This window comes from Petaurus breviceps, unplaced genomic scaffold, assembly GCF_028583685.1.
Source record: "Petaurus breviceps papuanus isolate PSGF00001 unplaced genomic scaffold, PetGlider_PUasm1.0 190, whole genome shotgun sequence".
Taxonomy (NCBI): Eukaryota; Metazoa; Chordata; class Mammalia; order Diprotodontia; family Petauridae; genus Petaurus; species Petaurus breviceps.
This window is the reverse complement of record NW_027185810.1, coordinates 1,095,664-1,114,636: the sequence shown is the minus strand read 5'-3', so window position 1 is coordinate 1,114,636 and position 18,973 is coordinate 1,095,664.

Sequence of the window (18,973 nt, the reverse complement as noted above, 5' to 3'; positions counted from 1 at the left end):
TATAGTTAATTTGGGTATTTATAATAGTCAAAATGACTTATTCGCTCAGAGTTGTTCTTAAAACAATATTGCTTTTACCATATTTCTTTAATTTATTCACTTTCATTTTATTCATGTTATTTGCAGATTCTGACTTAAACAACAACAAAACCCCACAAACTAAATGGTCATTTACTATGAATTTGCCAGTTTATAAATGTGTAACTCAGATGAGCCCCCAGATTATGTTTGTATATTAGGGGTCCACCTATAAGGGAGAGATGTGCCCAGGACTGACATTCACTTACTTCAGGCAGCTTAGAAGACCAATTTGCCAGAAGTCTTCTGGTTGGTACCATAGGGAAGACTAGAAGCAGCCGCTGCCTTAGCATGTAGCACTAAAGGCACACTAAGGTGGGGGTGGCTAGGTGGAGCAGTGAATAGACCTGAGTTCAAATGTGGCCTCAGACACTCAACACAAAAACTAGCCATGTGACCTTGGGCAAGTCACAACCCCAATTGCCCTCCAAAAAGCAAAAAAAAAAAAAAAAGTACACGAAGGCAAAAACCTGAACTAATCTTTGATGTAAACCATGCTTTTACAGGATAGTTCACTTATTTCCTTTTTTCACACTAAGTTCAAAAAAATCTGATTTAGGACATTTGATCTGATTTTGTATGAGTATCACTTGCTTTGGAGTTAATCTACAAAATCTCATTTGTGCAATCTCCTCTCGGTGTTGTAGGGGTAACCTGAAGGGGTTAGGAGGAGGTCTTTCTAATGGTATAGCCCACAATCCCCTACTGGTGATTTTTAGTTGGTATCAATTAGTCAGCCAGATTTAATTTGCTTTTAGAAAGGGTTATTTACTAAGGTGGGCAGCTAGATGACACGGCAGATAGAGTGCTGGGCCTGGAAAGATTCATTTTCCTGAGTTCACATCTGGCCTCAGACACTTATTAGCTGTGTGAGCCTGGACAAGTCACTTAACCCTGCTTGCCTCAGTTCCCTATCCATAAAATGAGTTGGAGAAGGAAATGGCAAACCACTGTAGTATCTTTGCTAAGAAAACCTCAAATGGGGTCGTGAAGAGTTGGAAACTATTAGAAAATGATGGAACAATTTACTTAGGTATATGGTAGGAATAATGGTACAAAATAGTCAAATGCACCCCAAATCTGTGACCTATTCCACTTCTGGTACACACAGAGTCTAGGGAAAAGTGGACTCAAGCTTAGAGAGCACATATGGTAAAAATTAGTTATCTAACAGTCCCTGCGTGCTGGAAGTCCTTTTCTCCCCATCATAGAGTATTTACAACATTCTTCTTTTGCACACTGCTGTTTTCTGTGGGTCTCCTCCATTGAAGTCTGAAATTCCTTTCCCTCTATTTGTCAAGATAGCTAGCTCTCAGCTCCCAGTGCAGACATTTCTGCCATTCTCTCCTGTCTCTGGCACACTGCTAGGACACCAATGAGAATTCCAAATCCTCTGAACCTCCAAACTTTACAAGGGTATATGCTGAGATCAAGATCTGGGAGGAAACAGGGGTGCTTCCCTCCCCCCCACCCCCATCCTGAAATGATTTTTCCTTCTTAATGACTTGGTCGAAACTGCTTCCACTCATACATCCACTAGAATCACCCAAATCTGACCTAGTTTATATAAGTCTCATGACTAGGTCTCCTCAACTGATCCAAATATATTGCCTGTTTTGCCTTTGAAATACCTTTAAATAATCTATTGATTCAAGAGAGTTGTCCTTACAGGGTTAAGGCAGTTACTTTAACTTGTTATAATGTGTGATCTCTTGATTCAGTCACATTCCATCCTTACACATGTACACACATGCACTCTGGAAAAATATTAAGATAGTAAATATACAGTCTCTCATTGTCCCTCCCATGTTGGAAAATAAAAGAAACCTCTTCCTCCTTTCCTGTGAATTTCCTCTCTCTGTTCTGAGCTACACATTTACAGACCAACAAACTCATAGTAAATGGCCAGGTAGGATTTCATCTTTTTATTAGCAGCTATAAATACCATCATATTTATTTCACCATCACCTTACATCTTCTGAGTCAAAAATTGGTGAAGGAAAATGAGGAAACCTGACATAGCTCAATACAGAAATGCATTTTTACAAAGCATCAATCTAGCCATAAACTGCTTGGTAAAAAGTGATCTAACCAGTTTTCTCTGCGCTGTCTATGCATTGTGATATGTTCATGTTATTTTGCAGCAAAATGATGAGACAAAGGAAGCATGTTTGCCTTTGTCTCTAGTTCCAAGCTGCTCTGAAATGAGACTTCCTTTCACATTGCCTTGCCATTATAATATGTCATTATTATTTCATGTAGTATTTATATACAGTGTTCCATACCTCTAAAATGCTCTGAAATTGTTAATATAGGTTCTTCCTCACCACTATGTTATTCAGGTCAGTGTTAATATCATCCTTTTAAAAATGCAGAGTTGGAGACACAGAGGTTAAGTGAGTGGTAAAAAGTCAAGAAGTGAGCCAGTGATGAAATTGGGATTTGTACAATTCAGTGGATGAATAAAATCTAAAATATGTCTTCCATTTTTTAAAATGGGTGCACTTAATTTAGGCCTCTTTAAAAGTCAGAGAGAAAAATAAAAGATTAATTAAGTAGTATGTTCTCTCCATATCCTGAGCTTATTTGTACTGACTATTGACTCAAGGGAATGCTGAAAAGGAAGGGTCAATAAGCCTGCTGAGTTACTGGTTTGTAAATTAATCTTGAACACTCTTTCAGTTGCAGATCATTACTGTCCTTTCTACTTTACCCTACATCACATTTGCTTTCTATAAAGTAACCTTTCTAGACTACTGATTTTTAGAAAAAATAGTTAAGACTGGAGGTCACTATTATAGAATAAATGAGCTCCAAAAATTGCATGTTGTGCCTGAAAATTGTTTTTAAAAAGACAGAGAAGGAAGTTAATGAATTATGAATTCTTTTCTTTAAAGTCATAGTAAGAGGAGACAGTATGGAAAGCACACTAGAATCAGTCAGTTGGTCAAGGAGCATTTATTAAATGCTGACTATGTGCCAGACATTATGCTAAGCTCTGGAAATACAAAGAAAGATAAAAGATAGCCCTGATCTCAAGGAGCTTACAATCTAATTGGGGAGACAACATGGAAACAACTACACCCAAACAAGATAAATGTGTGTGTATGTGTGCATATATAATATATTTGTATAATATAACATAACTATATATTATAGAAATTAATTATAATATAATAATATTATATTATGTATAATACATAACACACATGTACATATATACACAGGCATGCATGCATGTGTACATTGGGTGTGCACATGTGCATATGTGTATACATGCATGTCTAAGTGTATGTACACTGTGTGCCTGTGTATGTATATATGGACAACTATACATGTACATACATACACAATGCATATGTGTATATATATATATTGTAGAATATATTTATATTTTATGATATGCTATATAAAATACTTATAATAATATAACATACAACACATATACATATATACACACTTATGCACAAATCATTTATGTGCATATATGTACACATTTGTGTATGTGTATGTATATGAATGAGATAAATTGGAGATAATCAACAGAAGGAAAACACTGGCATTAATGGGAACATGGAATTTGGGGAATCACAATTTGTCATTAAGATGCCACCAGTGAACAACCTTCCCCAGTACTCTCATGAAGGATCACATTCACAGTTCTGAGGCTTAATATTTATTAAGCATCTGATATATGCCAAGCACTAGGGATACAAATAAGGGAAAGAGACAGTTCTTGCCCTCAAAGAGTTATGAATAATATAATGGGGGAAGAAAATATACAAAAAGGAACTGAAATGGGGAGAGGGAGGTCATAGGGATACTGGGTGTGGGGGTATGATGTGGTGTGGAGTCAAAACCAAGTAGACCTGCTGATAGAAAATGGAGATTTACCTGAAAGCTCTGGGCCCTCTGCCAGAAATGTTATCAGCACTAAGATCTTTTTAGATGTGTCCTGATAAGGCCCAATAATAGACTGTAGACACTACCTGGGGAAACATAGATACGACACATGAGTTTTTTGTGTGCCTTCCCACGATATTAAAGAAGATAGGAAAAAACTCCAACCACTACAACTGGGCTACAGTTTCCTTAGAGATTTATGTGATATTCACCTACTTATTTTCTCATAGATCACCCTGTGTGATTCTTACAAAAGATGGGCTGCTCTAACCAGCATACAACATTAAAAGCAGTACAAAACTTGTTTAAATATTTTTTTTATTGCTGTTGTTAGGCAATTTTCCATTGGTCAAAATTAAGCACTAAAGCTATAAAGTTTTGCTGCTATAAAGTTTTGTTGCCAATGCATATAATGTCAGATATATATTGTATGTATTGACACATACACACACTAAGAGGTTATGGTTAGCATTATATTTTTCTAAAAAGTATTATATAATTCTGCATTTTTACGAAACTTAATTAAAATGGTATTTCAAACTGTACAGTCATCAGTTACCAACAACTCATGCAATTTATTTTGTATCTCCAGCATCTCTATAGGTTGTTCTCATCCTTCCTGGTGTCATACTTTTCCTTTTTCCCTTTGGATAATTTCTCTCCTTTCTTTGCAGGTACCTTTTTGCATCTGGGCTCTAAAGGGGTAGGTTTAGCAGATAGCTATGCCAATCTCCTTTGTGATTCATTATTGACTTTTGTCTTTGTAGCACCAATACAATATTCACAGTGCCAACGGCAACTGTAAATATGCTGGCATAATTCTCAATCACAAAATATAACACTTTCCACATAGAAGACAGAAGCAAAACATTTATTCAGACACCAGAAAACCAAATCCCAACACCTGGAAATCAAATCCATCATAGCAACATAGAAGTTAATACACCACAATGCAGCAGAGAGCCACACCATCCTTTAGCCTTCTCACAAACACTCACAAGCCTAGCCATCTCCCAGGGTGTGTCCTCTCCTCCCTCCAGCTCTCTCAGCTTTCTGTGGGCTCTGCTCCACCCTTCAGCAAGGTCTTCTCACCACAGGCTCCATGTGATTACATTCAGCCTATTAGGAGGCAGGGAAGATCTTCAAATTCCCTCAGGCTTATTAAGGGCAGGGAAGATCTTCAAATTTCCATTACCATTACAGTCTTATCTTCTGGAACATTTCCTTTACTATTTCCTTTTACTGGATGATAGCTGCAAGGTTCAGTGGGTGGGTGGATAGAAAATAATGACTCCTCTTAACTTTTGTTCTGGTTAATTTTTTTTGCTTTTTTTTTTTTTAGAGGGGGGGAAGGTTGGGCAATTGGGGTTAACTTGCTCAAGGTCACATGGCTAATAAGTGTTAAGTGTCTGAGGCTGGATTTGAGCTCAGGTCCTCCTGACTCTAGGGCCAATGCTCTATTCACTGTGACACCTAGCTGCCCCTTTTGTTCTGGTTCAAATTCAAATGCATGCCAAGCTAGAGAGGGTATTGGAAATTTCTAACCCTAAATCAGATAGCTGTTTAGTGAAAGGGCAGTGTTCTCATTCCTAGAAAAAGAAGATTGAAAAGAAATGGTAACTTTAGCCTAGAAGAGTCTGGCTTTTAGCTAAGTGTGAAGGCTCATTCATAGTCTCTAACTATGACTAAAGAGTGATGTCACTCAGCCCTAATAAGACAGAGACATTTTAGTGTGTGTGTGTGTGTGTGTGTGTGTGTGTTTATTGGTTATATAGGTTTCCTTTGTCAGTACCTCACCACATATGTGCTTTCATGTATGATTGCTATGCATGCCAACTCTTTCCAATTATAGTGTACATATTTGTGGGAAAACGTGTTTGTAAGTTTATGGGGGAGAATGTTACATTACCATTTTTCTTAGTATTCCATTTTATTAAATGTCTTTGCTTTGAACTTTTTCCCCAGGCTGACTAGTAAAAGTAAACACACTGATGGGGGCTCAGGAGCTATAATTTTGAGTGGATGTGTATCCTACAGAGTGTATTGAATCTAAGATGGATTATCTGGCTGCCCTGCCTGTCAGCTGGGGTTGTGTCCTAAGACCTAGGACATTGATTTTGAGTGTTGGTTTCAACTAAACTCCCATCACCATTATATTAATTTCTGACAACTGGATTTGGAGTTAGAGAACTTGGGTTTGAGTCCTGATTGTGTCACTTATTAGCTTTATGATCTTAGCCAAGTCAATTAAACTCTGGGCCTCAGTTTCCTCATCTGTAAAATGGAGATAATAATAATAGCTAACATTTGTATAGTGTTTATTATGTGCAAAGCACTGCGCTAAGTGCTTTACAATTATTATCTCATTTTATTCTCACAGAAACCATGGGAGGTAGGTGCTGTTATTATCCTCATTTTACAGATAAAGAAAACGGAAGCTAAGTGATTTGCTCAGAGTCATACAGCTAGGATATGTCTGAGGACAGATTTGAACTCAAATCTTCCCAACTCCAGGCCCAGGCCTTTATCTACTGTGCTATGGTGGTACTTGTGACTACCTGCCTCAGAGGATGGTTGGGAGTTTCAAATGAAACAATTTAAAGAATATTATTAATCATTGATAAATTATATTTATCAATTAATGTTATATACAATAATTAGGTACATGTAAATTATGATATATTAATTGTTTTATGAACAGTACCTCTATATGTGAGTTATTACTAAATCTGATTCCCATTTTTCCCTTTCCCTTTTCTTTTTTGCTGGAATATCTCACAAGTATAACACTTTTCATAGAAGTCAGAAGGCAAAGTTAAATACATTGTGATCGGTCCCAGGGCATTTCTCTTTAAAAGGAATGCAAGATACATTGGACTTTAGCTTAGAAATAAAATTTCCCTTTCTCTTTTGTCTACTTTTCAAATAATCTAACTACAAACTATGTGCAGAGAATTCAAACTCAGTTCCCTTTGAATTCCAGCAAATTCCACAATTAGGCAGTGGTGATTTAATTAGCAGAGTTCAACAAAGTGAATCATTTAATGGTCTCCGTAGAAACAACTCTATCAAAATCGACTTCTTTATTCACTCTTGCCTCCAGTCCTCTTACTAGGCTAATTTTCTGGGTCATTAGGTGTCAGTTGTTTATGACTGATGCTGTGCAAAGTAATTTTCTACAGAGAGGGCATCTCGGTGGTTATTTGACCCAGAACAAGAAGAGATGAAGCTTGTTCTATGCAGAAGAAGCAAATAGATCAGCAAAACACAAGGTGTTGCTGAGTCTCTCCATTCCAGCTTGTTGGGAAACAATTGAAATGGTTTCTTCCGAGCTCATGGCGGGGGATTCTTGCCATTACCTCCACAAGAGAAAGGCTTCTTTTCTGAGCTGGAAGCCCTTCAAGTGCTTATTTCACGTGGTGGCCGAGAGTTTAAATAAGATCTGGACAATAGTTGGCTTCTAGCTCTGGGTCTGCCGCTCACTGTCTTGGTTGAGTCGTGCCCCCTCTCTGGGTCTCAGTTTCCTAATCAGTAAAACAAGGAGGCTAAAGGAGAGGAACTCTAAAGTCTCTTTAGGGTTTTTGATTCTGTGATACTAATACTGCTGCACTGTACCCACAATCTTTTGAATTGTTTCTTATTTTTTTTCCACATTTCTAAAAATATCAATTCCAAAATTATTCCTTTTTTCTCCCTTTCCTACTCCTGCTCTGCATTTCCTTCTGTGTGCACCCCAAAAACTGTGTGCAACAGAGATCCTTACCCAAATAATACTCAGAGGTTTCTCAAGGTAGGAAGCAGAAAAGAATGGTTCATTACGATCTTGAGAAAGGGCCACCCTCCTGATAAATGGTCAGGGAGGAGAAGCAATTCACAAAAGGAAATGGGCAAGTTATAAAACCCTAATGTGGAATTCTCCCCCACACCTCCTCCTGACCCTTTTCTTCCATTGGCTGGAAGTTAGGTGTACAATTCAAGCACGGCAATCTACCTTAAGTACTGGAACAAGGAAACAGTAGACTACCCAATGTACAATTGAGAAAGCACTTCTGTCCTTATTTGGCATACCTTCTGCTGAGGTGGCACTGGGGAGGGTCTCCATTGCTCTAAGTCCCAGATTCCTGCAAGGTCAGGTGACTTCTAAACTTGGGCCTAGTGGATACGGAAGCCACTCTAGATTTGATTTTTCAGAATGGGGAAACTTCACTGCGAATTATCCCTTACACTTCTATAATGGTGGAGTGGCCAAGAAGGGCCCAGTCCTTAGAGTACGTGCAGTATTTTCTTCTGGTTTCAATTCAGTATATGGAACTTTGGGGAGCCAGTTTCTGGCCATGATCAAGTTGCTGGTGCTATGCTGTGGCAAGGAATTTTTAATTTGGCTTCAGAACAGAAAGTGTTAGTGACAGGGTTGGAACTGAGTTCTTATGCAAAAGGCCATATATCCATGTATGTATTTGGGAGAATACTCCATTCCTCGGCCCTTGTGCTTTTCTCATCCCTGCAGGCTTTTTAGTGAGGAGAAAGACCTCTTCTATGTGGGAGAGAGGCACCAGACCCCATCTCCTACCCATGTGTCTATAAACAGTCATGCTGCCTCTATTTCTTGTGTTTCTTCTTTTCAGATCTCAGGTGAATGAGTGTCTGGAGACAAAAGGGACCATGTTATGTGTGACCTTGTCAGCTTCAAAATGACCAAGCAACTGAGGGGGCCCAATGTTCTCTTCTCTTCCTGTTGGCTAAAGGTCCCTACCCACCTGGAGGCCCACAGCAGCTTGTCCTCTTCTCATCCCTGTGTCTGGAAAGAGCCAGAGCCAAAAAATTCACCTTGGCTGGAGAAAGCCTTTTGAATACACCCTGGCTTTGACTCCACAGCAAATTAAAAAGCTTCCTTTACACCACATGTTTAGTGGACCAGAACCAGTACAGAAAGTCTTCACATGCTTCAAAATGGAGATCCGGGAATGGCTATCATCATACCTCTCTGGAACCAGGCTCCCTTGTCCCTTCCACATTAAGACTACTCCATTATATTCTTTCCCTTTTCTGAAAAAAAAAAAAAAAATAGCCGCCTGTAGCAAATTGGTGGGAATACGTTTTGGATATATTTTCCATATCTTCAATCCAGAATAGTCCTTTGAGGTCCCAAGGATAAGCATTGTCTTTTCACTTGCTTCCCCAGTGTCATTCTTGCCAGAGGAAAGATTCTCAAAACAGTTAATGCGGCATGATCTGATACAGTCCAACATGTATAGGGAAAAATAAAAACCTGTGGGGTAGCTAGATGGCACAGTGAATAGAGCACCAGTCCTGGAGTCAGGAGGACCTGAGTTCAAATCCAGCCTCAGAAACTTTAACACTTACTAGCCCTGTGACTTTGGGCAAGTCACTTAACTCCAATTGCCCTGCCTTCCCCCCTCCAAAAAGAAAAAGCAAAAAATAAAATAAAATCCCATTTTTCCAAAACAAAACAAAAGAATAAAAATAAAAACCTGTACTCAAATGCAAAGTTGAAAGGATTCAACAAAGAACATTTTGTAAAGTTTGCCAAGCAGTATTGTTTGCTTTGTACTCAATGGCCTTCCCCAACTCAAAGGCAATAGGGAAAAGAAAAAGACAAAGAAAATCCATTTTCTTATCTTGGAAGGAAACCTGATCCCTGGAGAGCTTCCCAAACCACAACAAGCTCTTCCAGAAAGGATTTAGGATCTAGAGTGGACTGCTAGTCACTCCACCTTAGGTGAGAAACCATATCAGTGTAGCTTGGTACATGAAAACTCTTAAGTCCGAGAAGACCTAGGCACTTTGCCCTCAATCACTTCCACCAAGCCTCACCCCTCTCTGCCTTGGACCCACACTCACAGGGCAGGGTGAATCATTGATTAACTTTGAAAGGAATAGAAAATCAGGCTTTCCACCTCAGAAGGAAAGCTAAATCCCTACAACAATACCAGAGCATATGGGACTCTCCTCACAGGGATTAGAGGCCTGGGATTGTCTGGGGTTTATCCTCTATTCTTCCAGGTGAGAAAACAAACTGTCCTGGGTGAAAAACTCATCTGTGATACCCACAATGCATAAGGCCATCAATTTGGGGTCTAGACAAAATTTTCTAGGTGTCTATTTCTGTGTAGTGTACACCAATTTTTTTCTAGGGGTCCCATATACTATTGACCATCTATTTAAGAGATCCAGGCAAACTTCTTCTGAGACTCTAACAAAGGATACAAAAATTCTCATCAGTGGATTCCAATACAAGGGTACACCTATGGGAATTCCAAGCTCACCTAATAGCAGGGCAAGCCCCCATCTACAACCTCCATTCTGATGTGTTCTCTTCAATGTTTTTTGTCTGTTCTTGTTCAATTAGGTCCGACTCTATGTGACCCTGTGGACTTTTTGTCCATGGGGTTTCCTTGGCAAAAATACTAGAGGGGTTTGCCATCACAACTCCCATTTTACAGATGAAGAACTGAGGTTCAGTAACTTGCCCAGGGTCACACAACTAGTGAATGTCTGAGGCCAAATTTGAACTCAGATCTTCCTGACTACAGGCCTGGTATTCTATCCACTGTACCACTCAACTGCCCTTTCTTTTCACTATTATCTGCCACTATCAACCCAGATCTATTTGACTAATTGATACAATTTATTGTGAAGCTATAGCAAGAAGAGAAGTTACAAACATTCCTTCCCCAAAATCTGGGGGAGTACTCTCTCTTATACCACCTAGATCTTTGAGGAGAATAGGAGCAAACTCAAAGTATTTTCTAAATTGCATCCTCCCCTACCAGATTTACTTCCAAATGTAGCATAGAGATTGGATGAGTTCTCTTCTGAGCTACTGCTGAGCTACGTGCTTCAGGTCCTTCTAAAAGGCATCACAATTGATTTGGGTCTTAAAGATCATTCTGTAGTACGGGATGGGGGTTGACTGCAAAACCTAGTGTGGAGGCTGGCTCCAGAACTTCTGGTGACTCACCCACAGCTACCTTCAAAGCTTATAAAGTCATAGCAGTCTTCAATCAAGAAAGAATAGATGCAATAATGTCAGAAGAAATATCAGGGCCATGTTTTCTTAACTTCATCCTGACTCCAAGCTCTTGTTGTTTGTCCTTTGTTCTCGAAGAGGACCATGACTTCAGGAAGGTGATGCCACGATGACTTGCAAGTGAGTTGGATTTAAGTGAGGGAGGGTTGTACAAAGTCACTAGCCTCACTTTTCCTCTGGAACCATCTGTGTTCAGTGGCAAGATACAGATCAGGACAATTGGAGAAGGCCCTCCTGGTTCCAAGTAAGAAAATGCTAAGGGGCCTCCCTCACCCAGAAGCCCACAGACTCTTGTCCTCCTTGCTTGAAAGCCATCCAGACAGGAAAGAACCAGAGCTGAGAAAGCCAAATATCCCCTTAAAAAAAATTAATTCATATCAACTGGTTAACTAACATTAGGGATATATCAACTGGTTAATTGATATTGGGAGTGATGGGGATCTAGACCCCTAAAAGGAAAAGACCATATCTTTGAAAGCAACCCAGTACCTGGATTTTCCCATACATTTCAGTAGCCCAGATCACCATTGCCTCAGACCAAGGCATCTGGGTCACTCCAGCCCACCTAGATCACCTAATTAGCCTTCTTGACAATCCTTTCACTGTCCCTCTTGGACTACCCCAGGCGACTTAATATTCCTTTCACTATTGCACCTGGCCCACCCCAGACTACTTACCACCCTTTAATCCCATCCAGATCCTTTCACTGTCCTTTTTGTATATAAATATCAGTCTCACTCCCCTTTAAGTTGAAGATTCCCTAAGAATCTCAGGGTATTATTGGTACTATTGATAAACCTCATCATTTGACTGGAAGAAGGTTTGAGTGCTTGAATTCATTCTAGGTGGACACCACCCTGTACCCTGACATTTTGGGATTCCTAGACTAAACATCAGGGGGAACACAATTTCAATTCAATTCATTAAACATTTATTAAATATCTACTATATGCCAGGTGCTGTGTTAAGCACTGAGAGTACAAATAAGAAAAAGAATGGCAGTCCCCTCAAGGAGCTTACAATCTAATGGGAGAAGACAGTACACAAAAGGAAGATTAAAATGGGGGGGGAACCTAGTTGGGGTACCCAGCATGGGAGCAGGAGCATGATTTTAGGGAAGACCAAATCAAGCAGAGTTGCTGACAAAAATGGAGAGTTACCTGGAAAATTCTGAGCCCTCTAGTGAAGGTAGGCTTTGAGAGGAGTTTAGGTTCTACCCCCTAGCTCTCCATTCAGAGAGAAGAGAGGCAGCTGGGGCATCAGAAAAGATGATGAATATCAAAGGCTGAGTTAGTCTGCTTGTGAGATTTCAGATGACCAACTTATCCTGGAAGGAGGCATGACATTTTCAGGGGTCCAAATCAAGAAGAGTCTTTTATGGAAAATGGAAAGAGAACTGGAAAATTCTGAGCCCTTTATAAAAGCTTTGGGAGGATGAAATTCAGGTGACTAACTTATCCCAGGGAAGGCATGATGTTGGGGAGTCCAAACCAAGCAGAAGAAATAAAATGAATCAGCTGTAGAACAAGGTGGATTGATCGATCAGTAAGTTAATAATTTTTAAGGTACATTTTGTATGCATTATATTATGTATTAATGCCAGAACCATTGGGCAAAGCTTGAAGGATCAGGGGAATAGCCTCTCCCCTTTTCTCATTCTCCTTCTCCAACCCTGATGCAAAAAAAATTAAACATTTTACAGAGAGTCTATGTAAAATGTATTGGGTGTGAATAGAAAATAGAATCTTCATTAGTCTGAGAACCTTTTTCTCCTAGGGGTTCCCCTGAGCTATTAAGGATTATTATCTTAATTATCTATGATAATTGGACTGTATCTGTGATTTCATTGTTGTAGAAAACTCCCTTTACTAATGCAGATGAGAAACAATTCTGTAAATGATAGATTTAGAGAGTTACTTGTAGCTTGGGTGTGTTTGGACAGGATTGGACAAGAGATTGGACAGGAACCCCATCAATCACTTAGTCAACCAACATTTATTATGCACTTACTATGAGCCAGGAACTGTGCTGAGTACTGGGGATACAAATAAAGGCAAAGATGTGGTGCCTACCCTTGAGAAGTTTGCATTCTAATAGAGGCCACAACATTAAAAAAAAATTGTACCTGCAGGTATATTCAGTTTAAATGGAAGAAAATCTCAGAAAGAAGGCAGTATTAGTGGGGATACCAAGAAAACCCTCTGGAAGAAGATGGGATTTGAGCTGAGTCTTGAAGGATGCTAGGAAAGCCAGGAGATGAGAGAAAGGAGAGAGAACGTTCTAAGCGTGGGAGATATCTGCTGAAAAGTCATAGGGTCTACTAGGTCTGTATCCCAAGAAAAGAATGTATTTGTACAAAAATATTTATAGCAGCTCTTTTTTGTGGTGGCTAAAAATTGGAAATTGAAGGGATGCTCATTAATTGGGGGATGGGTAAACACATTGTGCTATGTGATTGTGATGGAGTACTATTATTCTATAAGAAATGATAAGCAGTATAACTTCAGAAAAAAACTGGGAAGACTTACATGAACTTATACAAAGTAAAGTGAGCAGAACCAGGAGCAGAACATTGCACACAGTAACAGCAATATTGTACAATGAAGAACGGTGAATGACTTGTATTCTCAGCAATACAACGATCTAAGACAATCCCAAAGGACTCATGACAGAAAATGCTCTTTGCTTCCAGAGAACGAACTGATATTGTTTGAATACAGACCAAAGCATACTTTTTTTCCACTCTTTTTTTTTTTTAGTTTTCTTGCAAAAAATTACTAATATGGGAATGTTTTCCATGATTGCACATGTATAACCTGCATCAAATTGCTTACCATCTCAGGGTGGAGAGAGTGGAGGGAGAGAAGGATAGAATTTGGAACTCAAAAAAAACCCCCAATGAATGCTAAATATTGCTTTTATATGTAATTGAGGCAAAATAAATAAATATTATTTAAAACTTTAAAAATAAGGAAAAAGAAAACACAAAAAAAGAAAGGTCATAGGATTAGTATATGGAGGAACATCAAAGCAGTAGCTGTTGTTGGATTGAGTTTGTAGAGGGGAGTAAAGTGTAAGAAGGCTGGAAAGATAGGAAGGGGCCTACTTGTGAAGGGCTATAAAAGACAAACAGAAGAACACACACACATGCATATGTACGTCTATGTGTGTTGCATGTATGTATACATGTGTAATGAGAATGTAAATTTAAAGATCTTCCCTGCCCCTAGGCTAAAGTGCACCTGGAGGCTGGGGTAGGAGGCTTGTTTTTCAGTAGATACTTTTTGATTGGCCAGTGGGTCCAAAAGGTTGTTACATTCTCTGAGCCAGGAGAAGGCTATATAAGCCCTGATGTGAGGCTTTGTTTTGGGGCTCACTTTGAGAAGTGTTCTGTGATTTGATCTGGATTCTGGGAAGCCGTTGACCAGAGCAACCCGGCTTTGAAAAACCCAGATGTTGAAACCCAGATGTTGATTTGGTATGGATGTAATGGTTGGACAGTTTGGAAAGCTGTCTACTTGATCTGTTTCTGTCTTGATAATTCTGCCTGTATACTATGAAGTTCAGGGTGCTGACCTTTTTCCCCTAAACAAGGTAAACGATATATGTCTGACTGATTAAAGTAAGCTTGTTAACCCATTTTGAGTTGCTTTCCTTTATCAAAGCAGATCCAAGAACCTGTGGTGGCAGCAAACCCTGAGGACGCTTGGGGTGCTTGCTGCTACAACATGTTAGAGTGGGGAGACTAACTAATAAGATATTGAGGTATTCTAGGTATGAATTGATAAGGATCAGCTCTTGGGTGCCAGCTATAAATGAAGAAAAGGGACTTGTGTAATGTTAATGGGATATAAGATCTTCCCCTCCCATAATTTAGATGTTCAATGAGGTCAATAAGCACCTTTTGATTCAAGGGCTACTGATATGAAATATTTAATTACTCCAAAACATTTTTTGTGCTAGAAAAAAATCAATATTTGTTTGTTGTAACTAAGAATTTTGGTTGTCTACATATTAGTTATCCTTGGTTAATTTTTTTAAAAAGAAAAAAATACCTTATTCCATGTTTAAACTTTTTTTTTAATTGGGGCCTTGATTATCAATAATTAGTGTAATCCTTCTAGAGAAATTCTGATTTTTTCTTGTTTTAATATTTTAATTATGATTTTCAGCACTTACAAAGTATATTTTTGAAGTGGCTGTTAAACCCCATGATAACTGTATTCATGCCACTTCTCATCTGTATAATTTTCATGATAATTAAAGTTATAATGATTTTTGGTAAGAAAAATTCATGATGAATTTAAAACTCATTATTTTAGGTTTGAAATGTGAAAGAAGATAGGTCATGTCAGTGCACCTTTATGTGAAGGCAATAATGTATTCTAAAGATAATAAAAAAAGATTTCTTTCTTTTCTTTTAAAGCTCTATTAGGGATAAGCATAAGATCAAGGAAGAGCTAGGACTGTTGCTTGGATTGGATAAGAGGATGGTAAAGGACAATGGTGAGAAAAATGAATAATAAAACCCCTGTTTTGTATTTTAGTGTTTCCTCCTTTACTTTCCCCTGTTGTTCACTTTGTGACACCCTCCCCTTTGACAGCAGTTTTTCTTTGGGCTAGATCTCAAAGCTGTCTCAACCTCCTCCCACACTGGGCAATTCATGGTTTACCATCTTTGTTCTGTAACACAAGTGACTTTTAGGGGGACAAACTGGACTTCAGTTAGATGCTAGACTCTTTCCCTTAGTCTAAGTGGAGTGCTGCATTTGTCCTGCCCCAATGCCCTCTGTTTTTCAGTTCTTTAGCTGAACTCTGTTTTGACACAGAGTTCTGTGAGCTGCTGTTTTAGCCCAAGCAAACATCTGTTGTATAGATTTCTTGAGGCACAGAGGAGGCTGGGGGGTGGAGAGTTGAGTTCTTTTGCAAATTCATGTGTAAGTTTGTGCAGCACTGCTGCCACAGCATGATAAACTGTGGGAAAAGGGGTACATTGAGTGAATACATTCAGGGTAAGGAATTATTGTACTAGTTCATTTTTTTTTACCTTGTTTGGATTCTTGACCGGAAATTGATCTATCTCTTATTTATCTCCTTGATTTTAGAGAGATTTGAGAAGTCATAAAGTTTGTAGAAAATGTCTAGTCTTCCATCTTGTTGGTCATGTGACTCAACATGTTGGTGAAATTGGAAAGATTGTGAAAAACAAGAGTAGTAGTGCCAGACTGGGAAAGAACAAATGTGCTGATTAAAAAAAAAAAATTAAATAAAGTGGTACCTGAATAACTATCCACCTGGGAGTTAGGTTTCTATTCCTGACAAAATTCTAAAACACATTTAGAGCACATTTATGAGCACTTAGGAAGGGAAACAGTAATCACTGAAAGCCAGCACAGTTTCATCAAAATCAGGTCATGCCAGACTAACATCATTTCCTTTTGGAGACAGCTAGGTAGATAGAGTGCTAGGCCTGGAGTCAGGAATATCTGAGTTCAAATCCAACCTCACATACTTTCTGTGTGACCCTGAGCAAGTCATTTAACTTGTTTGCCTTAATCCACAGGAGAAGGAAATGTTGAACAATTCCAGTATCTTTTCCAAGAAAACCCCATGGGCAGTATGGTCTACAGGGTCATGAAGAGCTGGACATGACTGAGTAATAACAATTAGACTCATAGTTCAGGGGAATGTCATAGACATCACATGCTCAGCTTTCAACCAAGGATTAGTTTGTAGTTAAGATGAAAAGATGTGGTGGATGATAAAATAAGTAAATTTGCAACTGGTTGGACATCTAATGCTCCAAAGTGGCCGTTAATGGGCTCATGCCAGCTTGGAGGAAGGTCTCTTGTGGAGAGTTGCAGGGATTAGTTCTGTAGCTTTTTCAGTGACTTACAAACCTAGGCTCAATTATGCCATCAATCAGCAAGTATTTATGAAGTACCTTCTACGTGCCAGACACTGTGCTAAATGCTGAAGATGCAAGTACAAAGAATGAACCATCCCTACTCTTAATGGGATAAAGCATCTTTACTTTCAGTTCTAAGTGGGAGATGCCAAAAAACATGAAGAAATAGCTAATATCTTGTATGACATAGTCCAGATCCAGAAATCTCTGGGTAAGCTAGAAGGATGGGCTGAATCAAAGAAGATCAAATTGACAGAGATAAATGGGAAGTTCCACATGGTTTCAAAAGGCCAGCTTCAAAAATACAGGATAGGGGTGGCTAGGTGGCGCAGTGAATAGAGCACTATCCCTGGAGTCAAGAGGACCTGAGTTCAAATTTGACCTCATACACTTAACACTTACTAGCCATGTGACCTTGGGCAAGTCATTTAAGCCCAATTGCCCTGCCTTCCCCCCATCCAAAAAGCAAAAACAAAACAAAAAATACAGGATAGATGAAAGATTTAGGTTTGGGCAAAAAAAAAAAATCAAGATTTTAGTGGATTGTAAACCTTGGTGGATCACAACTGCAAGATGTGACACGGCAGCCAAAAATGCTAAATTTGATTTTAGGCTAAACTGAGAGGCACAGTGTCCAGATTGAAGGAGATGACTATTCCATTGTGAACTGCTCTCATAAGGCCATATCTAGATACATATAAGTATATATATATATATGTGTGTGTGTGTGTGTGTGTGTGCGCGTGTGTGTGTGTGTGTATGTGTGTGTTCATTTCTGTGTGCAAGCTGGGATGTGAGCAGAAGAGAGGAACCAGTAAGTGAGAAAACTGGAGAGATGCCATATGAGTATGGGTCAAAGAAACTGGGCATGTTTATCTTGAAAAAGAGAAGAACTGAAGGGGACTTGGGGCAACTAGGTGGTGAAATTGAGTGCTGGACCTGTAGTCAGGAGGACCTGAGTTCAAATCTGGTCTCAAACACTTAATAGCTATTTGACCCTGGACAAATCACTTAACCCTGTTTGCCTCAGTTTCCTCATCTGTAAAATGAGCTGGAGAAGAAAGTAGCAAATCACTCCAATATCTTTCCCAAGAAAACCCCAAATGAGGTCATGAAGAGTCAGACACAGTTGAAACAATTGAACAGCAACAGAGGGGTCATGATAGCTGTCTTCAAGTCTGAAGTGTTCATGGCTAAACTGCACCAGAAGACCATCTTTAATAAGCACATCTGTTTCCTTTTCTCTCATTCTCTTTTTAACTCTCTACAATCTAGTTTTTCCTCTCATTCAGCTGAAATCACTTTCTCCAAAGTTCCCAATGATCTTTTAAATGCCACATCTTATGGCCTTTTCTTAGTCCTCATCATTCTTCTTTTTTTTTTTTTTAAAGCAATCGGGGTTAAGTAACTTGCTCAAGGTTACACAGCCAGGTGCTTCTGGGTGTGGTGCTAAGTATCTGAGCCCAGATTTGATCCCCAGGTCATCCCAACACTGGGGCCAGTGCTCTTACTTGCTGAGCCACCTGGCCACACCTAAGCAATTGGGGTTAAGTAACTTGCTCAAGGTTACACAGCCAGGTGTTTCTGGGTGGGTGCTAAGTGTTTGAGCCCGGATTCGATCCATGAGTCATCCCAACAGTGGAGCTGGTGCTCTTACTCGCTGTGCTACCTGGCCACCCCAGTCCTCATCATTCTTGACCTCTCTGCAGCCTTTTTGAAACTGTTGGTCACTCTCTTCTTGCCACTTTCTTCTCTCCAGGTTTTCAGGATACCACTCTCTCCTTGTTCTCCTTCTGCCTATTTGGCCACTCTTTAGTTTCCTTTGCTGGACTTCACCCAGGTTACACCATGAACCATGGTTATCCCTCAGGGCTCTGTGCAGGGCCCTCTTCTCTTCTCTATCTGGACAGTTTCACTTGATGACCTATCTCATCAGCTCCCATGAATCCAATTCCCAGATTTATTTGTCCAAATCTAACTTCTCTCCTGGTCTCCCACCTTCAACTGCTTACTAGACATCTCAAACTGGATAT